The 26,853-nt window shown below is 36.9% G+C and overlaps 1 protein-coding gene across 14 annotated transcripts in view; it reads right to left on the bottom strand.

The window, feature by feature from the left end:
* Nucleotides 1-26,853, bottom strand: part of ZNF438 (zinc finger protein 438) — a 205,552-nt gene that overhangs the window by 131,334 nt on the left and 47,365 nt on the right. For 11 of the 14 annotated variants that reach the window (XM_077152397.1, XM_077152443.1, XM_077152380.1 and 8 more), the window contains one exon: nucleotides 3,219-3,277. The exons of 1 other annotated variant lie outside the window; for it this stretch is intronic. The gene's annotated coding sequence lies outside the window, so the exon portion shown is untranslated. Of the gene's footprint in view, nucleotides 1-3,218; nucleotides 3,278-3,997; nucleotides 4,161-26,853 lie in introns of all 14 variants that reach the window. 2 more of the 14 variants (XM_077152414.1, XM_077152433.1) reach the window with 1 other exon arrangement.

Here is a 26,853-nt window from a genome sequence, read left to right as displayed (position 1 = left end):
AGGGTGAGAGGAGATAAAGTCATCGGGAAGAACATGTAGGGCCTGGTAGAACATGGTGAGACTTGGAGTTCTACCTGGGTAGCCAGTCACCGATGGGTCCTGGGCAGGGGAGTGACAGGACTATTTTAACACTTTTACAAAAATCACTTTGGTTATATGCGGTAGAGCGGTAAAATGAGAAAGGGTAGCCAGCCAGAAGAATATTATTAACTAGGTGACTTATGATGGTGGCTGGTGTTGGAGTATTGGGGGAGGGGGCTGTAATTTGGGATATATTTTTGAAAGGAGGTCATGTAATACTTACTGATAAATTGGATATGAGGTAAGAAAGATATAGAAAAGTCAAAGAGAACTCAGTTTTGGGCTGAACTGAGTGGACCCTTTAATGAGATGAGGAAGAAAGAGACAGGAACAAGTTGAAGAATCCTATATTTAGACACATTCAGTTTGAAATATCTGTTAGGCTTTCAAATGGACATGCTGGATAAGCAGACATACATATATGAGCCTGAAGTTCACGGGAGAGGTCAAGGTGAAGAAACAAATTTGAGAGGACAGATGGCATTTGCAGTAAGGGATCACATGGAATCATGCAGAAAATGAATATATTGAGGACTAAGCCCTAAAGAATGCCAACTTTTGGAGACCCTGACAAGTAAGAGGCAACAAGGGACATTTTATATTGTTATGACTCTTATAAAAAAAGCTTTGGAGTATTTTCTGTCTACAAATTAAGAAATCCACAGCAGCCACCATAAGCCTCTTCAAACACCACCGTGCAGAGTCACGTGCCTTCCTTTTGACTAATGACCTACTGACTGAGTCTGGATGGCTGCATTCCACCTGTCAATGGCTGAACTACCCCATCTCTGGCCTCTGGCATGTGTCCTAGTTTCTGGATCCAGGCTCTCTAAAAACTCTGAGAGCATGTTCCCCAAAACTACTAAAAGTTCTTGGCATATGATCAATGAAACACACAATGAGTGAATGTTCAGCACTTAATCAGGTGACAGAGAACAACTGACATGGTTTGACTCAATCTCAAAGACCTGTAAAATGAGCCAAATCAAGGCTGGAACAAGGAACAGGAGCCCCGATTCCAGGCTAATCACCCCAGGGGATTCTGCTCTGAATCATCCAGTGTGGCCAGACATTCCTTTGCCCAGAAAAGTTGTGAGCTATGTGCATATGGGTTCAACATTTCCTGGAACCTGCTAATTTTTTGAACCCTACTGGACGTACTATTCCCAATGACACTTGTTCCTTCTGTCCCTCAGTCTCTGGGTAAGCCTAGAGACATCTGTTATTTGCCCAGCCTCATCTGTACAGGGGAATTCCAACCAATTTCATAGATGCTGGTGAACATTAAGTGAGCTAACAGAGGAAGTGCTCAGTACACATTAACTATTATCATTCACACTTCAAATGACCACAAAATGACAGCCAGCCGAATGGTGAGCATATTCCCAGAAATAACATTTTTAATCCTCTCTTAGCAAAAAAAAGAATAACAGAAGTTATTGCTTTTTGTGAGCTATTAAATAATCAGTGGAATTTAAACTTGGCCTGGGAAAAAAAAAGTTCTCATCCCTTTTTCTAAACTTTCCTAACACATCTGACATGATTATGTTAAACAACTAAGAAACAGAGATGTCAATTCTATTGACATTAGATTGATAACAACTCTGAATAAAGTTCATCAAGAAAAACAGAAATCTCCAGGCCTGACAATTATTATTTTTCTTAGCAATCTAAAATAAGAAGTGTTTTTTATTTCACAGTTTCTGTGGGTCAGAAATCTAGGCACAGCTCAGACGGGTTCTCTGTTTTACTGAGAATTATTCTTTAAGAGTCACTGAGACATGGGTCTGTGATTCAAATGTCTACATCCTTTAAATATTTTCCTTTTATGAAGTTTAACTAAAATCATTAAAGTTGGCAATAGAAGCAAGAACCATTTATAAAACCAGCCTGACCATTTTACTTTCATTAATGAGAAGTTATATAATAGTTTCAACAAACTACAGTAGAGTTCCCTTCTTGTTTATTTTAAATTATTATAAAAATTCTGAAGCATTTTGCTGCTAGAGTTTACTTTGGAACTTGAGAATATCTGTCACCTGATGACAATCAATTCTGTATTATTTTAGCTTATCTACAGAAATGGCTATTTAAGAACTGGGATTCATCTCTATTCACACTCTGTAACAACAGGTCAACCTAGGAAAGTCAGGGTCACTGAACAGAGCTACACTAAGGGGCCTCAATTCTAAATCACTGAGGCACGTCATTGGGCTTTTTGCCTCTGAACAGTGCACTAAAGAAGATAAAAGGAAAATACAATACATTATTGGGCTTGCTTGTATTATCAGAAACTGCTGTACAAAACTACCACAGAACCATAATATTTTAAAGAAATCAGCGAGAAAGTCTGCAATCAAGTTTAAGGACAGGTTTACAGACACCATAACTAAGGTCCAAAAATGAATGGAAAATAAAACCTATATTGTACCCACATATTTCCCTGTAGTACTATTTCATGGAAATGGAATATTTTTAGGATAAACAATAATTTTTATTTTTCTTAAGCCATTGCACAGAAAAACTACTCCCAGCCTTTATATATGTTTTCCCTTTAAATGAACTTTTAATATTGGAATAATTTTAGATTTATAGAAAAGTGGCCAAGAGAGTACCAAGTTCCTATCTACCCCTTCACCTGGTTTTCCAGAATGTGAACATCTTACATAAATATGCATGGTACATCTGTCAAAACATAAATTAACTTTGGGATACTCCCATTAACAAAACTACAAATTTAACTAAGATTTTGCCATCGGTGAAATCAGGATCCAGGATCCAATCCAGGGTACTACTTTGCATTTAATGATATTTACTTTTTCATTGTTTCAACTTTTGGTAAATGCCACATGCTTGTGTCTTACTAACAATGTTCTCACTATTATTATTATAGAAAATAAATCTCAAGTTCCCTGGGGTATATGGGAAATATATTTATTGAATATTAAGGAACGGTATGTGAATATTCATGTAAACATGATATTTCTGCTAATGCTTTTCTGAAAAACAAGTAAATTAGTGAAGTAAGAGATGCCCTACTGTTTATGTTGACAGGAAACTGTGAACATAAATTAATTTTTTAGAAATTAAATTAATGTTTTAGAAATATCTATTCAAAAAAAGTACTTGTAACTTACCTATCTTCCACAGTCCCGTAAAGAGTCATAAGACATACAGTAAATCCTTTTAATTAATTCTGGAATAGAATACAAAGTATTATTATAATCATATTCAGATAATCCATTACTATCAAATGTATATTATAAACTGCTTACATTTTAAACTACCATGTGATATTTTTATTAAAATAAAAGAACTAGGGATACATGGGTATTTCAGTGGTGGAATTCTCGCCTGCCATGCGCGAGATCTGGGCTCAATGACCAGCCCATGCACTCCAAAAAAAAAGTGAAACCAAACAAAAACAACAACCAACAAATGGTGCTGCAGTAATGGTATATTCACATGGTTAAGAATGTAATGTGACCCCCCCACTGCAGAGCATACACACACAAAAAAAGGATAAAAGAACTAAGCTAAGCGAGAATAATTCCTTAAGTTTAATACATATTCTCCATTGGGATATATCATTAGTATCCAAATGAAGCCATGTAAAATTTAAAAAAAGTTTTAAGAATAGAAAACATTTCAGAAGAAAAAGAAATGCCACAATGAATAGAATTGACTAAAAAGAATGTGCCACATTTTTTCCATATGTATAATGCTGTGAAAATTACCAAACAGTCACAAACAAATGAATCATATTGAGAGCATCAGCTTTTGACAGGAAAATAATCTCGAGTTTGGGATTAGGAGATTCTGAAAGGACACACATTTGGCAAAGCGGCCATCTATGCCAGTGTGCCGGAGACATTCCCAATTTATGCTTGTTATCCCACTGTCCCATTCAAATTACCATTTGTCCTGAATTTTTCATTTTTTAGTGACTTATTTTTTGGTAGCATGAAAATCAGCCGGACTTATCTGTACTTGTACTTCCTGGCTCTGCCAAGATCTGGTTGAGTAGTGTGTGGTACATGTGCAGTGCGCTCAGCTCTCAATTCCACATGTGGATAACTCTGAAAGACAGCGGTAAACTCCTCTCCTTTCCCATCCTCCCTACATGCGCTGTAACCGACACCTCACTTTCAAATACAGCACCCAGGGTACTTGCAGATAAAGGAATTGAAATGATTCCTTCAGTCTCCAGGTGGAAGAAGTACTTAGCACCCCAGCCCCTGCTTATCACATGCTCAAAGACAATGATTTACCAGCAGGAAGGAAAAGTGTTTTACATATTCCTCTGTGAAGTATGACTCTGCATTTAAATCAAATGACTTCCTTTTAAATTTATCTTGCTCAGTTTTTACATCAAATATTTCTGTTTACATAGAAAAAGTAAAGTGAAGTAAGGAGTCACAATGCCAGCTTTCTATCAGCATTGGGAGATGCTTCAAATAGAAAAACTAGTTATTTTCAATAATGGCTTGATTTTTTTCATCAAATTCATGGAATTAAAATAAAGCTTTTGAAAGTTCATTCTGCAGAGTGTAAAATACCTGACATTGCTATAATTGCTATTTAAATTTATTTCAAAAGTTGAACAACAAAGCTAAAGTTATTTATCTCTACAGTGACAATATGGAGAGCATAGCATTGTAGTAAAGACAATGTTCTTATGAAATCAGAAAATACTATGGAGCAGAAGCCAACTTGGATTTAGTTGGTCACATAATAATTACAACTCTGCCCATATACTACAAATCAAAATAGAAGCAAATTAAGACTGTATCCACAAAAGCTTTGGTATACTACTGTGCCAGTTTGAAACTATTATGTATCCCAGAAAAGCCAATCCTGATCCAATCTAATGGGGGCAGATGTTTCTTTTAATCCTGAGTCAATATTGTAGGGCAGAAAATTCTGATTACATTATCTTCATGGAGATGTGGCACACCCAATTGTCAGGTGTGACCTTTTGATTAGATGGAGATTCATCTAATTCAAGGTGGGTCTTGATGAATTTACTACAGTCCTTTAAAAAGAGAAACATTTTGGAGAAACCTCAGATGCAGATGTTTGGAGAACAGTTGCTTCAGAGCTGATAGAGACATGGATGTTTGGAGATGCTTGGATTGCCAACAGAGAGAGCAGATGCCTAGACACAGGCAGAGCCCAGCAGACATCACCATGTGCCTTCCCATGAGATGTTAAGCAAGCCAGAACCCAGAGCTGTGTCCTGGAGGAGCTAAGTGAAGGTCCACAGATGCTTGGAGAGGAAACCACTGATATCAGAGGTGGGAAGCAAGAACAGAGAACAAGGGTCAGCAGCCACCAGCCACATGCCTTCCCCAACCAGACGTCCTTAAGCCAAAGTATTTTTTTTCTCTCGATGCCTTAGTTTGGACATATTTATGGCCTCAGAAATGAAACTTGTAACTTATTATATTCCCTTTTTAAAAGCCATTCCATTTCTGGTATATTGCATTCTGGCAGATTAACAAACATACAAATACCAATCAAAATTTTCAAAGATTTATATACACAGACATAAAGTTAAAGAAACAGAACTAAACAGTTTTTGTGACAAAGTTGATGGTGAATTAAAAAAAAAATACTTTGGCACGACAAACCATTTTCACTTTATGCTGCCTATTATTAATTGGATTTTAGATATCTTTCAGCCTTTTAAGAACCACTTCATAAAATTATCAATACCATTTAACTGTTTTGAAATCAAGCTCTCTAAATCTTGGTTGACTCTGTTCTAAGTCAGTTGGAAATCTTTCATTAAAGTATTTAATAAGTGGAGTACCAAAAACTTCCATTTGTGAAACTTCTTAACAAACTGCAATTAGTGAAAACAAAGCTTGTAAACAAGGAGGGTTTGAAATATTTCCCTTTAAAAGATAGGGTGGAAGGTGAACAAATTAAAAGATGAGCTCTCTATAACTACACTTTCAAATGTCATGATTCATAGTAAGATTTTTTTTTTTTTACTAAAAGTTATATTATGTACTAGGATGAAATAAACTTAAGAATACCTACAATTTAGTAGCATCTAAATTTAGCAAAATGTTCAAAAGACTTTGAAATAGACACAACTTACTTGACAAGCCTTGTCTCAGAAAACTTTTGTCAAACAAGGATACTCTGAACAGAGTTAAAAAGACAGCAGTTGTGAAAATACATAAATTCAGAATAATCTCAACTTAGAGTTTATTTGAACTTACAAGTTACCTCAATATCTGTATACTCTCAATTAAAATATTATTTTTGCTGAGAATATTAACTATTGAAAGAATCAACAATGTCAAATTCAGTAACTGAAATTTAGCTTTGAAAGGCACTAGTTTTATGAAACAATTAAGAATAATACATACATTTTTACAAGTATTTTTTTTCCAGGAAAATACATGGAATCAGTATTAGGTACAAAGTATTACTAAGAAACTGAATAATGTATGTAAAGTTTTACCAAAAATTTGATTTATGTTCTTTTTAATGTTGAGAAAATCAATGTAAAAGACACTCTGTCTTGCCTTAATACATATGAACATGTGTTAATGCTTTTTTTAGAAATAAATTTATTTTTAAAATAATTTCTTAATAGGACTATTGTATTGTTTTTATTTATTTTATCACTTGTTGGCTAACAAACAAGTATTTTTAAAATCATATTAATTCGATTATTTCTTTACTACTCATTCTCAAAAGAATCCCAACATGAGCAAGAAATTACATGGCTAACCTAAGTAAAGGAGAGTGGAAGTCTCTAATCTAAAGAAGCATCAATGGAAGGTACTGTACTGATAAGAGAAGAAAGTGACAGAGTTTTGTTTTAGGAAGCAAGCAATTAAAATAATTAACATATCTTTTAAATAGGAATAGAAGCCCAGGTTCTAGGGCCCCAGCTTCCTGTACTAGAATCACAACCCAACCCAATAGCCCAGACCTTAGTTTTTTAAGAAGAGGGCATGTCTGACTTCTCATTGTGCCCCATTTCTTAGCAGTGAACCTGAGCCAGAAAAGACCCTCTAAAAGGTTACTAAACAAACTAAAATTTCAGAAGATATCACTGGCCCTAAATGCTAATATGATGGGGAATGTGAAAGCAAAAGCATTTCTTTTAATGTTTCAGGAATCCTATCGTTGATGACATTAGTGTCGTCATTCTGAGACTGTTGGTGTACATATAATGGAATAAGATAAATGAATAATTATGAAATTGTCTAGTTCTATTACGTCCTTGAGGACCAGGATTCTTTTTAGTACAGAGGAAAGACAAAGAGATGGAAAATTAAATGGACTGTAACCTTGAGTCTGAATTGGAAATATAAACATGAATACATAAAGTAAACTTTATTTATCATATATATTATCCATGACAAATGCCTAGAAATGATGACCAAAACAGTATTAATGGATATCCCTTAGACAACAGGGCTTCTAAGAAAAACGGCAGTATTAATGGACATCCCTTAGACAGTAGGAGTTCTTGGAAAAATAGCAGATTCCAGGACTCACAAGCCAAAGTCAAAAGGCTCCCACTCAAAAAAAAAAAGTCCCCTACTGGAGGCAGGGAAATTTGGTGGGGTAGGGAGGTGTGGGAGGCAGGGAAATTTGGTGGGGTAGGGAGGTGTGGGATTTAGTTTATCCTATAGGGCAGTTAGTAAATAGCCAGGAACTTTCTGGAACAACTGTTTGGGGAATTTCTATGACCAGATGCACATTGTATACCAGCCTGGAATGAGTGGAAGGGACAAGATCACAGCACAGAAATATAGGTAAGTCATTCCACGCTGTGGAGGTCGCTGCCTCTCCCCCACTGGCACAGGAGACTGACTCAGAGTCTTTCCCTCATGGGAAAGAGAAACCCTCTCTACTAGGAGTAAGGGAAGGAGAGTTCAACCAAGCTCCAAAGGTAGGTTTGATTAACAAATTCAGACAGCTGAATACCAGCTCCAAGCAGAGCTAAATCTAGAATGCAAATAGAAAAAGAAACCAGGGGATCTATAGCAGCCCAGCCCTCAGTAGGGAGGCAGGGTTGGCAAAAACAACACCAACAGAGGTTTCTGGAAAATCATATGCCTAGCCATGAGTAAAAACTCGCAAGCCACATGAGGAAACACAAAGATATGGCCCCCCCAAGGGAAAAAACTAAGACTTCAAATGAGATATAGCTATTGAAAAAAATAATTTTAAAGATGTTGTGCTGGTTTGAAATGGTTTTGTACACCAGAAAAGCCATGTTCTTCTAATCCACTCCTGTGAGCGCAGACCTATTGTGGGTGAGACCTATTGATTAGATTATTTCTATGGAGATGTGACCCACCAAATTCAAGGTGGGTGTTATTCCTTTACTGGAGTACTTTCAAAGAGCTCATGGAAAGAGAAAGGGCTCAGAGGCAGAAATACCCCCAAGAGAAACAAGCAAGGACCAACAGAAGACCAGAGACATTTTGGGGAGAAGGGCCAGGAGACGTTACCATGTGCCTTTCCATGTGACAGAGGAACCCCACAGCAGCCTTTCCTCAGAGAAGATATCGCCCTCTTGATACCTTAATTTGGACATTTTCATGGACTTACAACAGTAAATTTGTTACTTAATAAGTCCCCAATGAAAAGCCAACCCATTTCTGTTGCTCAGATGTGGCCTCTCTCTCTAAGCCAACTCAGCAGGGTGAACTCACTGTGGGACATGACTCCCAGGGGTGTAAATTTCCCTGGAAACATGGGACAGAACTCCTGGGGATGAGCCAGGACCCAGCATTGTTGGAATGAGAAAGACTTCTTGACTAAAAGGGGGAAGAGAGCTATGAGACAAAATAAAATCTCAGTGGCTGAGAGATTTCAGACAGAGTTGAGATGTTACCCTGGAGGTTATTCTTATGCATTATATAGATAACCCTTTTTAGTTTATGGTGTATTGGAGTGGATAGAGGGAAGTACCTGAAACTGTTGAACTGTGTTTCAGTAGCCTTGATTCTTGAAAAAGGCTGTGTAACAATATGCTTTTATAGTATGACCATTGGATTGTGAAAACCTTGTGTCTGATGCTTCTTTTATCCAGGGTATGGACAGATGAGTAAAAATTAACAACTAATAAAGAAAAAAAATAAAAAACAATACAGGGAGATTAAGGGTAAAAACTGGGTAAATTGAAATACTGTGGGTCAGTGAGGGGGAGGAGTAAGGGGTAGGGGTAGGGGATATATGAGTTCTTGTTTTTTCTTTTTATTTCTTTTTCTGGAATAATACAAATGTTCTAAAAATAACCATGGTGAAGAATACCAACAGTGTGATGATATTGTGAGCCACCGATTATATAATATGGATGGACTGTACATGTGCACATACGTCTCAATAAAAATATATTGTTTAAAGGAAAAAAGTGAAAAAATGCACAGACCTCAAATTAAAAAATACTTTGTCAACTAAAACAATATATATTATAGTTTCATCACTCAGAATTTCCTCTCCCCCTCTCAAGCTGCCCCCTCCTAAGAAGAAGACAACCCCTATTTGGATTTCTAGTCCCACAGATTAGTTTTACATGTTTTTGAACATTATGTAAATGTACTTTTTTGTGTTGGCTTCGTTCTCTTAATGTAGTATAAGTGTTGATATATATATCAATAGTTTATTTGGAGTTGCGTTCCCTTATTTGGATATACCACAATTCTTTTAATCATTTTTCTGTTTATGGACATTCAAGTTGGTTTCAGTTTTTCACTATTATGAATAAAGCTTCTATAAAGATTCTCCTAAAAAAAAATATCAACAGACCTGTAGATGGACTGACAGAGAAGAAGTGAGAGGATGCAAATAAATAAAATCAGAAATGGGAGGGAAGACATTGAGAGGATACTATGAGAAACCAAATGCTAACAAAACTAGACAACTTAGGTGAAATAAAAACTTCCTAGAAAAGCATGAACAAGTAACAGTGACTCGAGAAGAAATAAAAAACTTTAAAAAGACAATCACAAGATTGAATCAGTCGCCAAAAACCTCCCAAAAAAGTAAAATCCAGGACCAGATGGCTTCACATGTGAATTCTATCAAACATTCAAGAAATAATTAGTACCAATCCTGCCTAAACTCTTAAAAAAAAAAACTGAAGAGAAGGGAAACCTTCTTAACTTATTCTATGAAGTCAACATCACCCTAATTCCAAAGCCAGACAAAGATACTACAAGAACGGAAAATTACAGACCGATCTCTTTCATGAATACAGATGCAAAAATTTTCAAGAAAATATTTGCAAATTGAATCCAGCAGTACATTAAAAGCATTTGACATCATGACCAAGTGGGTTTTATTCCAGGTGTGCAAGGCTAGTTCAGCACAACATGGTAATCCACCATGTCAGAAAATCAAAGGGAAGAAACCACTTGATCATCTCAATTGATGTAGAAAAAGCATGTGACAAAATGCAGCATCCTTTCTTGATGAACAAACAATTCAAAGGATAGGAATAAAAGGCCATTTCCTCAACATGATAGAGAGAATATATGAAAAGCCCTCAATTAACATCATACTCAATAGGAAAAGACTGAAAGCTTTCAGAAAAAAGACAAGGATGTCCACTGTCATCCCTGTTATTCAATATTGTGCTGTAAGTTCTGGTTAGAGCAATTAGGCAAGAAAAAGACTTGAAAGGCATTCAAATTGGAAAGGAAGAAATAAAACTTTCACTGTTTGCAGATGATATGATCCCATATGTAGAAAATTCAAAAAAAAATCTATTGCACAGCCACTAGAGCTAATAAACAAGTACAACAAAGTGGTAGGAGAGAAAGCCAACACACAAAAATCAGCAGTGTTTCTATACACTAGTAATGAGCAATCTGAGGAGGAATTCAAGAAAAAAATTCCATTTACAATAGCCACCAAAAGAATCAAATATTTAGGAATAAATTCAACCAAGGAAATAAAAAACCTATAGACAGAAAACAACAAAACACCACTAAAACAAATAGAAGGAGATCTAAATAAATGGAGGGACACAATGTGTTCATGATTTGGAAGACTAGATATAGTTAAGAGGTCAATTCTACACAAATTGATGAATAAATTCAATGCCAGGTCAATTAAAATCTCAACCACTTACTTTGAAGAAACAGAAACATTAATAAATCAAATTCATATTGAAGGGCAGGGGGCCCTGAAGAACTAAAAATCTCTTAAGAAAAATGAAGTGGGAGGTCTCACAGTACCTGACTTTAAAGCATATAACTAAACTACAATGGTCAAACAGTGGTACTGGAATAAAGACAGATATGCTGACCAGTTGAATTGAACTGAATGTTCAGAATTAAAACTTCTCATCTGTGGACAATTGATTTTCGATAAGGTTGTCACGTCTACTCAATAGGACAGGACAGCCTCTTCAAAAAATGATGCTTGGAGAACTGGATATCCATGGCCAAAAGAAACAGGACCCCTATCCAACACCTTATACAAAAATTAACTCAAAATAGATCAAAGACCTAAACATTAGAGCTAAGAGCATAAAACTTCCAGAAGAAAATATAGGGAAATATCTTAAAGATCTTGTCATAGCAAGTAGTTTCCTAGACCTCATACTCAAAGCACCAGCAGGGAAAGAAGAAACAGATAAATGGGATCTCCTCAAATCTGAATACTTCTGCACATCAAAGGACTTTGTCAGGAAAGAAAACAAAGGCAGCCTACTGGACAGGAGACAATATTTAGAAACCACATTTAGGACAAGGGTTTAATATCCAGAATATATAAAGAGATCCTACAACTCAACAACAAAAAAACTAACAACTTAATTAAAAAACAGGCAAAATATACAGACAGACATTTTTCCAAAGAGGAAATACAAATGGCTAAAAAGCATATGAAAAGATGCTCCACTTCACTAGCTATTAGGGAAATGCAAGTCAAAACCATAATGAGACATCATCTCACACCTACTAGAATGGCCATTATGAAAACAAAACAAACAAACAAAAAACAGAAAACTACAAGTGCTGGAGAGGATATAGGGAAACAGGAACACTTATTCACTGTTAGTGGAAATGCAGAATGGTTCAGTTGCTCTGGAAGGCAGTCTGGCAGTTCCTCAGGAAACTACGTATAGATTGCCATATGATACAGCAAGCCTATTAATAGGTGTATACTAGGAAGAACTCACAGCAGGAACACTAACAGACATTTGCACACCAATATTTACCATGACAATATTCATTATTGCCAATAGATGGAAACAGCTTAAATATTCATCAACAGACAAGTGGATAAGTAAACTGTGGTATATAAATATGATGGAATATTATGCAATTGCAGGATGGAATAAAGTCATGACACATGCAAAAACCATACACGAACCTTGAGGACAATATGTTGAACTAAATAGGACAGAAACAAAAGGACAAATACTGTAGTTCTCACTAATATGAACTAACTATAATGAGCAAACTATGAGAGTTAAAGTTGAGAACACAGGTTTTCAGGAGATAAAAAGAAGGTAGAGATTGGGCATTTGAAGCTGAAGGAGTACAGAATGTTTAACAAGATTAATTGTAGGATAGCAAAATACTGTGTGATGGAAGCACAATATTGTAAGTATAATGAACAAAGCTAGTGTGAGCATGGTTGAATGAGGGCATGTATGATACCAGAAGGAAAGACAGAGGATAAAAACTGGGACTGTCTAACTTAGTGAAACCTAGAGTGGACAATAATGGTGATTAAATGTACAAATATAAGGAAGTTTTTACATGAAGGAGATCAAATGAATGTCACCATTGCAAGGTGTTACAAATGGGATGGTATATGGAAACGGTACAATTAATGCAAACTAAGGTATGTAGTTAACAGTAACATTGTAAAATTCTTTCCTTAACTATAACAAAGGCAAATATGCAAAGCTAAATGTCAATAAGAGGGAGATATAAGAAGGGTATATGATTTTTGTTGTTGTTGTTTCTCTTTTTTTTTTTTCTCTTCTTTCTACAAGAAATGGAAATGTTCTCATAGATTGTGGTGATAAATACGTAACTTAGTGATTATACCAGGAGCCACTGATTGTATGGTGTGTGAATAAACTGTTTAAAAATAAAAAGAAAGATACAAGTGTGGCAGAAGACGTGGAAGCGAGAGAGATATCTATTCACTATTGGCAGGGAAGGAGAATGGTGTAGCCTCTCTGGTGGGCAGTGTGGTAGTTCCACAGGTGGCTAAATCTGGGGGTGCCATATAATCCTGCAACCCTGTTATTAGGTATATACTTGGAAGAACTGAAAGCAAGGACACGAATAGATATTTGCATACTGGTGTTTATGGCTGTATTATTCACGACTGCCAAAGGATGAAGGTGGCCTAAGGGTACACAGACTGATGAATGAAAAGGCAAACTGTGGTTATACATACGAAGGAATATTGAGCAGCTGCAGAAAGGAAAGAAGTTTTAAGGCATTCAACTAGGGGAATGAGCCTTGAGGACATTATGGTGAATAAAATAAGTCAGAAACAAATGGACATTAATATAAACTAACTATGATGAAAAAAACTCTGGGAATTAAATTCAAGAGCACAGGTTATCAGGGGACAGAAAATAGGCAGAGATTGAGCAATCAATGATTAAGGAGTACAGAATGTTCAATAAGGCTCATTGAAAAGGTTCCCAGACTGTAAGTTCTTACAGCAGTCACATTTATTCCTGAGCTTTATCTGTTATTTCTATATTCTGAGATGTTGTGCTCTTTGCATATAACCTGGCAGTTCCCTGGAACTTTAGGTATCTGTGTGGCACCTGAGATTCAGAGTTACAGCCTACGGCTCTGAAAGTCAGCATTACTTCATACAGCAACTGTTTAAAAAGTTGAAAATGAGATTAGACTTCAATTCGAGATATGAATGAAGCTAATCTGGTTAGAATAGGGTAAATCAGAATGCAGGGTAATGAATGATATTGTCTATATTTTAAAATTTCAATTTCAGTGTGAGACCAAAGGAAGAAATGTTTATTTTGTCCAAAATTTAAATTTTCTGTAGCTCACTATCTAATTTAGACTGTGTGGTCAGTTTATTTGAACAACCTAATTACAAGAAACCAAGAATAGAGACTGAGATCTAGTTATTCTGTACAGGCAAAATAATACCCTGATATATTCCAGAGTCTTTTTGGCAGAAAATTAAAAAAATATTTGAAAAGTACACTTGAGGGACCAGGGGAAAATATGGCACTATTAAATTTCCCCACCTTGGGGACTCCCAAATTAATAAGCCAAGCATTACTGACTCCCAATTTAATAAGCCAAGCCCTTCATCTTGACCCTGCCCTTATGAAACTTATTTTTGCAATGGCAAAGCTAAGCCTCCTTACAATTATGCCTAAGAATCACCCCCAGAAAAACCTCTTTTATAGCTCAGACGTGGCCTTGCTCTCTGAGCCAAACACTGCAAATAAACTCAACTACCCTCCCCCATAGGTGGGATATAACTCCCAGGGATATGTCTCCCAGGCAACGTTCCAATATGAAGACGTTAAAATGGTCACTGCCCAGATATCCCCAAAGATTGAGAGAATGATCAAATGAGAAGGAGGAGGTGTATCTGAGAAATTAGGATTTAACAAACGACTATGACCACTCACTCATTAGATACTTCTTTTTAGTTTCTAGTGTATTAGAACAATCACAGGGAAATGCCTGAAATTGTTGATCTTTGATAATGATTTTATAACAATTAGCTTTTATTGTGTGACTGTGTGACTGTAAAAATCGTGTTTATCCAGATATGGGGATGAGTAATAAAATACATGCATGAAAAAAAATGTTAATAGAGACAATACCCCTTATTTACTATTTGGTTTCCAAGTGTTGCTTTTCATAAAGGAATGACAGAAAAAAGTCTTATTTTTTTCCTCCTTTTACTTACTGTTTTTTTTTTTTCCAGAAAATGAATTGGTCCCCTATAATCTATTGAAGGTGACCAATTAAAAGATATATTATTGTGAACTCTTGGATTTGAATATATTTGATGGGTTTTAATTCATTTCAGGTATTATCAAGCTCAAATTCTTTCATTCGTGACCAGTAGGAGCCTATGGAATATGGGGGAAAATACCCCTGCATAAACTATGGAAAACAGTGCTGCTTTAATAATTTTTCATCAGTTGTAATAAGTGTAACTACTGTAAAAATAGAATTACAAAAAAAGTGTTATCAACTGTAACAAATTTTCCATATCAATTCAAGTGTTGGTGGTTGGGTGGTACATGCCAATTCTGTATTTTTGTATGATTGTTCTGTAAACCCCAACTTCTCTAATAAAAAAAAATCTGAGTCTTATTCTGCCTCTGTACACAGCTGTCAATGTGCAAGAAATAAGAAGAAATGCATTGAGGTATATGATGAGTATGCAAACATCAAAACTTAGAATGTGGGGAAAATTTTAGAACGATGATAGAATTCTCAAAGCCACACACATATCCAAAGTAAAGCATACAAATCTAACTGGCTAAAAAGGCATAAGACAACCTTTGATCAATAAAGGACTCATGCTGAATGAGGGAGACTCCTAGGTAGCCAGGTTAAAAGATAAAAACAAGGAAAAAAAAAAACTCTGAGCAGAGAAAACAGACTTCACAGTCAGTTCAGCAGAGTCACCTAAAATAATAAATAATTAACACAGTAAACAGTATCATCATCACTAGGAGTAGCTATAACATATTACTTAAACTGTTCAATTTTCAACAAAAAATTACAAGATATGCAAGGAAACAGTAAATTTTGAACCATACATAAGAAAAGAAAAAAGGCAGGCATTAGAAACTGCTTTTGAAGAAGCCTAACAGATACTTGCTATTTTAAGTATGTTCAAAGAATTAAAGAAAACCCTATACAAAGAATTAAAGAAAAGTAATGGCCTTGTCTTAGCAAATAGAGAATATTCATAAAAAGAGAGAAATTGTAAAAAAAAAAAAAGAAAAAAGAACCAAATGGAAATTCTGGAATTGAAAAGGTTGAAAGCAAGTGATCCCAGTAATTTGAATCTACATGAAAAAACAAAAGGATGCCAGTAAAAAGTAATTATTTGTATAATTATAAAAGACACTGTAGTTGCATTTTTCTTTATTTAAAGAATAACAATAAAAATGCATATATAATTGTACTGTGGGCTTTTATACCACATGGATATGTAATTCATTTGACAATAAGAACAGAGAGGAGGCAGGTCAGTGTAAAGCTGCAGTGAGTAAGGAAATGACATTTGACAGTAACTCAAATCCACGGGAAGAAATTAGGAGAATGAAAAATGGTAAATAAAAAGGTTATCATAACTAACTCATAAACATCTAATTGGTTTCTTTCTTCTTTCAGCTTCTTTAAAAACCATAAGATGATATAAATTAAAAATTATAACACTGTATTCTTGGTTTTCTAGATATGTATAACAATAATAGCACAACAAAGAGGAGGAGGGAAATGGAGATATAAAGGGGGAAAGTGAGATTAAGTCTCAATCAGAAGTTGATTTTGGTAAGTTAAAATAAATATTGTAAGCTCCAGAGCAATATCTTATTAGATATTTCTATCAAGAAAATAAATTTTGAAACCTAACAAAAATTATTAAAGGAATTAAAGTGCCACACTAAACATTATCTACTTGATTCAGAAAAAGGTAATAAAAGAGAGGAGGAATAAAATAAATATACAAGACATAGAAAACAAAGAGCAAAATGACAGCTACAAATCCATCATATCAATAATATTAAAAGTTAGTAGATTAAACAAAACCATCAAAAGGCAGAGAATATCAGGCAATTTGGATTCAAAAATACAAATGGGGTGAAAGTAAATGGATGGGAAAAAATACTAGGCAAATAGCAACCATAAGAGAGCTAGAGTGGCCATATTAATATCAAAAAAAATAAACTTTAAAAGGAAAAAATATTACTAGAGATAAAGAGGGACATTTCATAACAATGGCTGTCAGGAAGATATAACAATTATAAGCATATATGCACCTAACAACAGAGCTCAAAAAAACATGAAGAAATGAGAGAACTGAGCAGAGAAATAGACAATTCAACAATAATAGCTGAAGAGTTCAATACCCCTTTTCAATAAAGTAGAATACCAACAAGGAAAGAGATAACTTGAACAACAGTAGACCTAACATACTTATATAGAACACTGCACTCAACAATGTAGAATACACATTCTTCTCAAGTACACATAGACATTCTCCAGGATAGACCATTATTAGCTAGGCCATTCAACAACTCAATCATTTAATCAGATTAAAGCATGCAAATTATGTTCTTCAAACACACGGGAATACAATTAGAAATTAGTAACAGAAGGAAATGTGGAAGATTCCCAAATACATTGAAATTAAACAACATATTTTTAAGCTGTGGGTCAAAGAAGAAATCACATAGAAAATCTGGAAAATGAAAACAGAAACACAGTAAATTAAAACTTATGGATGCGGCTAAAGAAACCAGTGCTTAGAGAAAAATGAATAGCTGCAAATGCCTGTATTTAAAAAAGGAAGAAAAATCTGAAATCAATAACTTAAACTTCTATTCAGAACCTAGAAAAAGAAGAGCAAACTAAACCTAAGAGAGCAAAAACGCAAATAATAAGAGCTCAAATAAATGAAAGAGAATTTAAAACAATAGAGGAAATCAATGAAACAAAAATTGGTCTTTTGAGAAGATCAATAAAATTGACAAGATTTTGACTACACTGTGCGAAAAGCACAAGGGACAAAAAGAAAAGACTCAAATTACAAAAAAACAGGATGAACAAGGGACAGCACAATTGACTTCACAGAAATAAGACAGGATTATAAAAGGAGTATCAGGAACAAATAAATGTATGGCAATAAATTGAGTAACGTAGATGAAAGGACAAATTCCTAGAAAAACACAATCTACTGACACTGCCTCAAGATGAAACAGAAAATCTGAAAAGACTATCACAAGTAAAGATACTGAATTAATAATTCAACGACTTTCCCCAAAGAGAAGCCAAAACCCAGGGGTCTCACTCTAACAAACATTTAAAGAAATAATCTTAATCTTTCACAAAATCTTCCCCCAAAACACAAAAAGCAAAAACAAGAACAGGGACACTTCCCAATTCATTCCATAAGACCAGGATTAAACTGATACCAAAACCAAGGAAAGACATCACAAGAAAACTGCAAACCAATTTCCTTTATGGATATATACATAAAAACCTTCAACAAAACACTAGCAAACCGAGTCAAATATACATAAAAAGGATTATATACCATAACCAAGTGGAATTTATCCTTGGAATGTAAGGCTTTTTTAACATACAAAAATCAATCAATATTATCTACCATATTAATAACAAACAAAACCATATCACATGATAGTTTTAATAGATATAGAAAAAGTATTTGACAAAATCCAACACCCTTTTGTGATATACACATTCAACAAACTAGGGAAACTTTTCTTGACCTAATAAAGTACATTTTGAAAAATTCCAGAGCTAACATCACGTTCACAGGTAAAAGACTAGATGTTTTCCTCCTAAGATCAGAAACGGGAAAATAAGTTTCTTTTTTACCACTTCTATTTAATGTTGTACTGCATATCCAGCCAATGTAGTTAAGGAAGGGAAAGAAAAAAAAAAAACAATAAAAACACTGCATTCAATCAATTTATTTCTATGCAAACACAATGAACAATCTGAAAATGAAATTAAGACAATTCCATTTCAACAGCACTGAAAAGAATAAAATACTTAGAAGTAAAGTTAACCAAAAAAGTGACTTGTACACCAAAAAATATTAAATATTTAAAATATTAAAGGATTAGTAAACTTAAAGACAAGACAACTGAAATTATCCAGTTTGAGAAGCAAAAAGTAAAAAAAAAAAAAAAAAAAAAAAGGGGCAGGCCATGGTGGCTCAGCAGGCAAGAATGTTTGCCTGCCATGCCAGAGGACCTGGGTTTGATTCCCGGTGCCTGCCCATGTTAAAAAAAAAAAAAAATTAAAGAACAGAGCCTGAAGGACCTTGGGATCTCATCAAATATACCAACATACACAACACAGGAGTACCAGAAGGATAAGAGGGAAAGGGGCAGAAAAAGTATCTGAAATAATAATGGCCTAAAACTTCCCAAATCTGACAAAAGACATAAATATATCCATCAAAGAAGCTCAACAGGGGACTCTCTCAAGATGGCAGCATAGTGAGGTGAGGAATTTAGTTCATCCTCCAGAGCAGCTAGTAAATAGCCAAGAACAGTACATATGCTGGGGTCATATGAGTGACCAGACACACAACATACATCTGTCTGGACAAGCTGGACCAGCTGTGATTGCACCCAGAATAGTGAGTGCCCCAAGCCACGCAGGCTGATGCCCCCCCCCCCCCACAGGCTGGTTTCCTGAGGGGAAAGGAAAGAATTTTACTAACAGCAAGGGGCTGAGTTCAACCAAGCTCCAATTACAGAATTAATTAACAAATTCTGACTACTGAAAATAGGCCCCCAGCTCAGATAAACGTTGAATAAGAGCTAAAGGTACTAGGAGTTTTTGCCCCAGGAAACAGGGGGCAGGCTGATGGGGGGGGAGGGGAAAAACAGACACTTTTCAGATTGGACAGCACAAAATACTTGAAAAGGGCTGGACCCTAAAAAAAAGGGGGTCACATAGAGCCTGGAGATACATGTAGCGATGTGCCAACTTAAGCTGTTGATTAGCAAACCCAAGGAATGGGGGTCTTGCTCTGAAAAGGATATTTTTTTTTGCTTCGTTTCTACTACTTAATATTTCATTAGATAGAACCGCAAGGGTTCTCAGGCTCCAACTGCCCCAGGAAGGGCAGAATTAAGCTTGTCTGAGAGACTAGAATTAAACTTGTCTGAGAGACCATGTGACTGGTCCCATGAAAAGATTTTTCCTTGCCTTTCTCCTGGCTTGCTTAACATCTCATGGCAACATCTGCTGGGCTCAAAGCATCTCCAAACATGCATGCCTCTGTTTTCTTTGTCAACTCTGAAGTTTCTGTTGGCCTCTCTCTGTCAGCTCATCATTTCTGACTTTTACCAAAAAGTTCCCTCTTTTAAAGAATTCCAATAAACCAATCAAGACATATCTGGAATGGGTGGAGTCATATCTCTACCTAATCAAAGTTCACACAACTGGACGAGCCATATCTCCATGAAGATAATCTAATCAAAACATTCTACATGCAATATTGAATCAGGATTAAAAGAAAGGTTGTTTCCACAACATTGGATCAGGATTAAAGCATGGCTTCTCTAGGGGACATAATACTTTCAAACTGGCACAAATGGAAGCCCAAAAGCACTGGCATATTTAAAGTCCTTACAGAAAAAAAATATATATATGTCAACTAAGAGATCTTTATCTAGCACAACTATCCTTCAAGAATGAAGGAGAAATTAATACATTTACAGATAAAAGCTGAAGGAGTTCTTTACTAGAAGTCTTGCCCTATAAGAAATGCTAAAGGGAGCCCTTCCAGCTGAAATTCAACAGCATCTAAAGGAATATAGTACTTAAGAATAAATTTAACCAATGAGGTGAAAGGCTTTTATATTGAAAATTAAAAAAACATTAATGAAGAAATTTAAAAAGATTTAAGTAAATGGAAAGATATCCTGTGTTCATGGATTATTTAATATTACAAGATAATAATACTACCTAAAGTGATCTACACATTCAATGCTTTTTCAAAAGCCCAGAAGCCTTTTTTTACAGAAATGGAAAAACTGACCCTCAAATTCACATGGAATTTCAATGGGCCATGAATAGCTAAAACAATCTTGAAAAATAAGAACAAAGTTGGAGAACTCACATTTGCTGATTTTAAACTTACTACTAAGTGACAGTACTTATAGAGAGTAATATGGCATAAGGGCAGACAAATCGACCAACAGAATTAACAGTCCGGAAATAGAATTATATAAATAATAGAATTATTAATATAATATATAATAATTAGTATAGAAATCATTATGGAATAATTAATAGAACTATAGAAATAGAAGAGAATTAAGAGTCCAGAAATACTTTTTTTTTTCTCCGCCGGACCGCCGCGCGGCGCACGCGCCCCGCAGCAGCCGAGCCGCCCGACCTCCCTACCCCTTCTCTTTCTCCGCCGGACCGCCGCGCGGCGCACGCGCCCCGCAGCAGCCGAGCCGCCCGACCTCCCTACCCCCTCTCTTTCTCCGCCGGACCGCCGCGCGGCGCACGCGCCCCGCAGCAGCCGAGCCGCCCGACCTCCCTACCCCCTCTCTTTCTCCGCCGGACCGCCGCGCGGCGCACGCGCCCCGCAGCAGCCGAGCCGCCCGACCTCCCTACCCCCTCTCTTTCTCCGCCGGACCGCCGCGCGGCGCACGCGCCCCGCAGCAGCCGAGCCGCCCGACCTCCCTACCCCCTCTCTTTCTCCGCCGGGCCGCCGCGCGGCGCACGCGCCCCGCAGCAGCCAAGCCGCCCGACCTCCCTACCCCCCTCCTCCCCCTCCTGCTCCGGCTGCTCTCCAACCAACACGGTGCCCTCTTCCCCCGCCTTCACCGTGCTCCTCCGCCACCAGCCTCGACAGCCTTGCCGCCCTCACCTTTCCTCCTCCAGAACAACTACTGGGGGAGTGGAGATAATACAGAGCAGCTCCCGGAGCCACGAGGGAGATCAAAGGGACAGCGTACCCCATCCTGGAACGGCTGACTATCTGGGAGAACCAGCTCCGGTGAGATCACCAAGGGGCACGGGCTTTCCTGGGTGGGACAGCAAGCGACCGGAGTCCCTCCCTTCCACCTTCCCAGGCCAGCTGGTAGAATTGGACAGGCGGTCCCCTTAGGCCGCGGCGGCTGGTGCCCCCACCACACGAGGCCCCCCGGAACAACTGAGATAGTTGGGTCGGAAATCCCCAGACTGCGGAGAACAGTGACCGGGGGATCCCTTCCAAACACGTGACTCCCCCGTCGGCTGGGAGCAGTGCACTCTCCCGGGATGCGACAGCTGGCGCCCTCCCGCCACGCTTGGTGCCCCGGGCCGACTAGCTAATTTGGCCGGACGCTCTCTTGTGCTGCGACAGCCGGCGACCCTCCCCGCGTTTGGAACCCCGGGCCGGCTGGCATTCTTCCAAGACGCTTCGGTTGCCGCACCTCCCCTACGGCGAGAGTTTTCCAGAGTTGAGGGACCCACAGCAACTTTCGCTGGTGGAACCCACAGACAGGCGTGTGCCACGTGCGCCACCTACTGGGCAGGATAGGAAGAACAGAACCCAGAGACTGCGCAGAAAAATCTTTCAACCTGTGGGGTCGAACACCCGGGGAAATCTGACTAAATGCCCAGACGCCAGCAGAAGATAACGGATCACGCTCAGAAAATTGAACATATGGCCCAGTCAAACGAAGAAACCAATAGTTCAAATGAGATACAGGAGCTGAAACAACTAATGCTGAATATACGAACAGAAATGGAAAACCTCTTCAAAAACGAAATCGATAAATTGAGGGAGGACATGAAGAAGACATGGGCTGAACATAAAGAAGAAATAGAAAAACTGAAAAAACAAATCACAGAACTTATGGAAGTGAAAGATAAAGTAGAAAAGATGGAAAAAACAATGGATACCTACAATGACAGATTTAAAGAAACAGAAGATAGAATTAGTGATTTGGAGGATGAAACATCTGAACTCCAAAAAGAAACAGAAACTATCCGGAAAAGAATGGAAAAATTTGAACAAGGTATCAGGGAACTCAAGGACAATGTGAACCGTACAAATATACGTGTAGTGGGTATCCCAGAAGGAGAAGAGAAGGGAAAAGGAGGAGAAAAACTAATGGAAGAAATTATCACTGAAAATTTCCCAACTCTTATGAAAGACCTAAAATTACAGATCCAAGAAGTGCAGCGCACCCCAAAGAGATTAGACACAAATAGGCGTTCCCCAAGACACTTACTAGTTAAAATGTCAGAGGTCAAAGAGAAAGAGAGGATCTTGAAGGCAGCGAGAGAAAAACAATCCGTCACATACAAGGGAAACCCAATAAGACTATGTGTAGATTTCTCAGCAGAAACCATGGAAGCTAGAAGACAGTGGGATGATATATTTAAGTTACTAAAAGAGAAAAACTGCCAGCCAAGACTCCTATATCCAGCAAAATTGTCCTTCAAAAATGAGGGAGAATTTAAAACATTCTCAGACAAAAAGTCACTAAGAGAATTTGTGACCAAGAGACCAGCTTTGCAAGAAATACTAAAGGAAGCACTAGAGTCAGATACAAAAAGACAGAAGAGAGAGTCATGGAGAAAAGTGTAGAAAGAAGGAAAGACAGATATGATATATATAATACAAAAGGCAAAATGGTAGAGGAAAATATTATCCAAACAGTAATAACTCTAAATGTCAATGGACTGAATTCCCCAATTAAAAGACATAGACTGGCAGAATGGATTAAAAAACAGGATCCTTCTATATGCTGTCTACAGGAAACACATCTTAGACCCAAAGATAAATATAGGTTGAAAGTGAAAGGTTGGGAAAAGATATTTCATGCAAACAACAACCAGAAAAGAGCAGGAGTGGCTATACTAATATCCAACAAATTAGACTTCAAATGTAAAACAGTTAAAAGAGACAAAGAAGGACACTATATACTAATAAAAGGAACAATTAAACAAGAAGACATAACAATCATAAATATTTACGCACCGAACCAGAATGCCCCAAAATACGTGAGGAATACACTGCAAACACTGAAAAGGGAAATAGACACATATACCATAATAGTTGGAGACTTCAATTCACCACTCTCATCAATGGACAGAACATCTACACAGAGGATCAATAAAGAAATAGAGAACCTGAATATTACTATAAATGAACTTGACTTAACAGACATTTATAGGACATTACATCCCACAACAGCAGGATACACCTTTTTTTCAAGTGCTCATGGATCATTCTCAAAGATAGACCATATGCTGGGTCACAAAGCAAGTCTTAACAAATTTAAAAAGATTGAAATCATACACAACACTTTCTCGGATCATAAAGGAATGAAGTTGGAAATCAATAATAGGCGGAGTGCCAGAAAATTCATAAATACGTGGAGGCTCAACAACACACTCTTAAACAACAAGTGGGTCAAAGAAGAAATTGCAAGAGAAATTAGTAAATACCTAGAGGCAAATGAAAATGAAGACACAACATATCAAAACTTATGGGACGCAGCAAAGGCAGTGTTAAGAGGGAAATTTATTGCCCTAAATGCCTTTATCAGAAAAGAAGAAAAGGCAAAAATGCAGGAATTAACTGTCCACTTGGAAGAACTGGAGAAAGAACAGCAAACTAATCCCAAAGCAAGCAAAAGGAAAGAAATAACAAAGATTAGAGCAGAAATAAATGAAATTGAAAACATGAAAACAATAGAGAAAATCAATAAGACCAGAAGTTGGTTCTATGAGAAAATCAACAAGATTGATGGGCCCTTAGCAAGATTGACAAAAACAAGAAGAGAGAGGATGCAAATACATAAGATTAGAAATGAAAGAGGAGACATAACTACTGACCTCACAGAAATAAAGGAGGTAATAACAGGATACTATGAACAACTTTACGCTAATAAATACAACAATTTAGAAGAAATGGACAGGTTCCTGGAAAGACAGGAACAACCAACTTTGACTCAAGAAGAAATAGACGACCTCAACAAACCAATCACAAGTAAAGAGATTGAATTAGTTATTCAAAACCTCCCTAAAAACAAAAGTCCAGGACCAGACGGCTTCACATGTGAATTCTATCAAACATTCCAGAAAGAATTAGTACCTACTCTCCTCAAACTCTTCAACATAATCGAAGTGGAGGGAAAACTACCTAATTCATTCTATGAAGCCAACATCACCCTCATACCAAAACCAGGCAAAGATATTACAAAAAAAGAAAACTACAGACCAATCTCTCTAATGAATACAGATGCAAAAATCCTCAATAAAATTCTAGCAAATCGTATCCAACAACACATTAAAAGAATTATACATCATGACCAAGTAGGATTCATCCCAGGTATGCAAGGATGGTTCAACATAAGAAAATCAATTAATGTAATACACCATATCAACAAATCAAAGCAGAAAAATCACATGATCATCTCAATTGATGCAGAGAAGGCATTTGACAAGATTCAACATCCTTTCCTGCTGAAAACACTTCAAAAGATAGGAATACAAGGGAACTTCCTTAAAATGATAGAGGGAATATATGAAAAACCCACAGCTAATATCATCCTCAATGGGGAAAAATTGAAAACTTTCCCCCTAAGATCAGGAACAAGACAAGGATGTCCACTATCACCACTATTATTCAACATTGTGTTGGAAGTTCTAGCCAGAGCAATTAGGCAAGAAAAAGAAATACAAGGCATCAAAATTGGAAAGGAAGAAGTAAAACTATCACTGTTTGCAGACGATATGATACTATATGTAGAAAACCCAGAAAAATCCACAACAAAATTACTAGAGCTAATAAATGAGTACAGCAAAGTAGCAGGCTACAAGATCAACATTCAAAAATCTGTAGCTTTTCTATACACTAGTAATGAACAAGCTGAGGTAGAAATCAAGAAACGAATCCCATTTACAATCGCAACTAAAAGAATAAAATACCTAGGAATAAATTTAACCAAAGAGACAAAAAACCTATATAAAGAAAACTACAAAAAACTGTTAAAAGAAATCACAGAAGACCTAAATAGATGGAAGGGCGTACCGTGTTCATGGATTGGAAGACTAAATATAGTTAAGATGTCAATCCTACCTAAATTGATTTACAGATTCAATGCAATACCAATCAAAATCCCAACAACATATTTTTCAGAAATAGAAAAACCAATAAGCAAATTTATCTGGAAGGGCAGGGTACCCCGAATTGCTAAAAACATCTTGAGGAAAAAAAACGAAGCTGGAGGTCTCGCGCTGCCTGACTTTAAGGCATATTATGAAGCCACAGTGGTCAAAACAGCATGGTATTGGCATAAAGATAGATATATCGACCAATGGAATCGAATAGAGTGCTCAGATATAGACCCTCTCATCTATGGACATTTGATCTTTGATAAGGCAGTCAAGCCAACTCACCTGGGACAGAACAGTCTCTTCAATAAATGGTGCCTAGAGAACTGGATATCCATATGCAAAAGAATGAAAGAAGACCCATCTCTCACACCCTATACAAAAGTTAACTCAAAATGGATCAAAGATCTAAACATTAGGTCTAAGACCATAAAACAGAGGAAAATGTTGGGAGATATCTTATGGATCTTACAACTGGAGGTGGTTTTATGGACCTTAAACCTAAAGCAAGAACACTGAAGAAGGAAATAAATAAATGGGAGCTTCTCAAAATTAAACACTTTTGTGCATCAGAGAACTTCATCAAGAAAGTAGAAAGACAGCCTACACAATGGGAGACAATATTTGGAAATGACATATCAGATAAGGGTCTAGTATCCAGAATTTATAAAGAGATTATTCAACTCAACAACAAAAAGACAGCCAACCCAATTACAAAATGGGAAAAAGACTTAAACAGACACCTACCAGAAGAAGAAATACGGATGGCCAAGAGGCACATGAAGAGATGCTCAATGTCCCTGGCCATTAGAGAAATGCAAATCAAAACCACAATGAGATATCATCTCACACCCACCAGAATGGCCATTATCAACAAAACAGAAAATGACAAGTGCTGGAGAGGATGCGGAGA

The sequence above is a fragment of the Tamandua tetradactyla genome, chromosome 1 (genome assembly GCF_023851605.1).
Source record: "Tamandua tetradactyla isolate mTamTet1 chromosome 1, mTamTet1.pri, whole genome shotgun sequence".
Taxonomy (NCBI): domain Eukaryota; kingdom Metazoa; phylum Chordata; class Mammalia; order Pilosa; family Myrmecophagidae; genus Tamandua; species Tamandua tetradactyla.
The sequence above is the reverse complement of the archived record's forward strand: the minus strand, read 5'-3'. Positions and strand labels throughout refer to the sequence as shown.